The sequence below is a fragment of the Lolium perenne genome, chromosome 6 (genome assembly GCF_019359855.2).
Source record: "Lolium perenne isolate Kyuss_39 chromosome 6, Kyuss_2.0, whole genome shotgun sequence".
In the NCBI taxonomy this organism is placed as follows: domain Eukaryota; kingdom Viridiplantae; phylum Streptophyta; class Magnoliopsida; order Poales; family Poaceae; genus Lolium; species Lolium perenne.
In genome coordinates, this window is record NC_067249.2 from 200726021 (window position 1) to 200729022 (window position 3002).

A 3002-nucleotide genomic window follows, 5' to 3' on the forward strand; every position below is an offset into this window, starting at 1 on the left:
TGGAGGAACTGAAGAGGCCAGGGTAGTGGAGGCAGTAGCGGTTCATGGAGATAAAAGCGGAACAAGGGGAGAAAAGCGACGGAGCATCAGAGCGACAATTGGTCATCGTCGGTGAATTCCTTGTTTATTTTGTTTTGTTTCTTCCAATCTTGAATTTCTCTTAATTTTCTGCTAATCCTCGATGTTCCTCTGATTTTTGTTTTCTCTTGTGCATATTGGCGGATCACACAAGGAAGCTCATGTTCTGACGCAGCTAATCCTTTCTCTCGTTTTTGGCGGTGAGCAACTTTGCACTCAATCCCTTTCCATCTTTCTTGTATGCAACCGGTGTCATTTTTTTTTTTCTAGGATTTCTATTTCTCATCTATGTTCTTCTCCAAATGTAGATGTGTTTTTGACAGTTAACAATTCACTTAGTTTATCATTTTGGTGTTCTAAATCTCATTTTTCTAGTTCGGTCCAGATCTGTTTCAGCGCCTACTACTCTTCTTGTTCTATTCTATGGAAACTGAGGAGCATGCACGAGTATTTTAGGGGCAATCAGTCACAAGATTTTTTGCCCATTCAGTCACTAGGAGGAACCGTGTGTATGTGAAACCTGCTTGTCGTTATATCTAAATCATTAAAATCTGAATCAGTATTTATTATTTTTTCCGTTCTTTCGCAAGTGAAACATTGTGTCAGTAAGTTATCTGTGAAAAAGTAATCATCTTGGACATCAACATTGCGCGTACAAATCTGAACCAAACTGCAGTAAAAAAGTTCATGTATCAGTCATCCATATTATATACGTGCTGAGATCAGTCAACCATCTACATTTTGTATAGATATTGTTACTATATCAGTTTATTCAATCTTTCAGCGTTTTTCCTAGCGATTTTTTTTAAGTTAGCAGGAACTCTCCTATCATACTTTTTTAGGAAATTCTTCTATCATACTTTTTTTTTTTGACGGGAATGGCTCATTCCATTAAACCTCAGACACAGCAAGATCGCTGGTCAAAATGTTTACAATGCAACTGGGGGCAGCATCCACCCAGATCGAGTCCTGAGACTCACTCTTAGCACCCAAACTAGCAAGTTCATGGGCAACTCTATTACATCCGCGTCTACTGAAAGAAAACGAGTAAGACTCGAAATTTAGCATACATAGGCTCCTTGCCTCCTTCATTAACACGCCGATGGTGGGCTTGTCGTAGCTTCTGGTCTTCAGCGCATCCACCAGGGTGGCCGAGTCAGATTCGAAGATGACTCGGTTCGCCCCAGCCTTGATCGCCCCTCCGATCGCCGCAACGCATGCGGCAGCTTCAGAATGAAGTGCATCCCGTAGATGCACTGTCTTTCCCGCGCCAGCAGCAACAAACTCGCCCACCTGGTCGCGAATGATATAACCCCAGCCTCCAGTCTTCGATCCAAGATCGAAAGCCCCGCTTCTATCATACCTTTTGTCAATGCACCGCTTGAATTGCTCGAAATCCCCACCAGTTTGGGGGTTCGGAAGGTTTTTGGATGATGTGCAAGAAGTAGGGAGAATGGTACCGGCCCATGGAAAAACAGGCCCAGTTTTGTCTTTATATTCTCTTTTCCAAGGACCAAAATAGTAAATGATTTGTTGTACTAGTTTCTAATTAAGCCCAACCTTTCCTTTCAGGGACGGGAAACAAAGTCACCGGGCTTTTCGGGAGCTGGTTCTGGGGATATGCCAAATCCCAAATGAGCAGTGTTTTTTTCTGGATCGAACGGATTTGAGAGCATGAGTCGAGATAATGAGAAATATAAACTACTGGAAGTGAAAATCTGAATTATGGCCTATTGTAAAATCTTCTCATGATAAATAGATGGTCCCTTGACATGTCATCTTTTTTCGAAACAAAGAAAGAAAGAACGAGATAGACTATCAGCAATGGATTTTAATGGAGTTTTGTTTAATAGTAAGAGATACACTTGCTTAATTGAAGCAAGAAAGATCAAGATTGAGTTTGCTATTCCCGTCAGTAATTATATTTATACACGAAAAACAGGAGTAGTATTTTCCATTTTTCCTTGCGAAGAAAATATACTGCAAATGCATCCACACAGAAGCGTACGCATAAAAGTCTCCTCCAAATTTTGGCAATGTTCCTTTTGCGGGTGAACAGTATGTCTTTCCGTGTCCCTCCATACCCGGTGATTGATTGCATGTTTGGTCTAGATAGAAATAGTTCCTCCCCAGCATTGCCATGCACAAGAATCTTGACATGATTAGTCCATAAACGAGCAAAAACCAAGGGCTTGTCTGATTCAAAGAAATCTCATATAAATTTTGTAGGATTTTTATTCTTACGATTGTTTTTTATGCGCACTGTTTGATTCGTAGGAATCCTTATGAGCGCATATGAATTATTTCTATAGACATTGCACTATGTTTTGGAGGAAAAATTATCTTTACTCAAACCTTACGTTACTTTGCTTTTCATGCGAATCAAAAGCCACTTGAATTCCTTTAGATTTCAAACTTGTATAATTAACTGGACACGATATTTTAATCCTGCGGTTTTCTCGTTTTGGAGCATCTCCATCGATGACCCCAATAGCGCCTCCAATAGCCCTATGGCGTACGACGTTGTTTTTGGACCTCACCGGCGCGTCCCAAAAGTGGTCGGCCGATTTTGGATCCCAATAGAATGCCCCAACGCTTGGGGTGGGAAATGGCGCGTCGGCGCTCCGCGCCTTGTCGGATTTTGCCGTGCAAGACCCCTCTCAAGGAGAAGCCGACAACCATGTCAGAGGAAGAGTTGCATGCCCACAGCAACCAGACCGGTGCAACGTCATTACAGTGGAAAAAAGGAGGCGTCGTCTGGCCGACATGGCCATCCAGCCGCAGAGGCGGCTGCGGAGTTGGCGACGTAGGTCTGCCTCAGCCTTGGAGGCTCGCAATCCGAAGGCGCGAGTGGCAACTTCTCCGTCACCGGGCATAATCGCGGGGTCCAAAACGGCGGCTTTAGAAGGAGGACATCGTCGTCG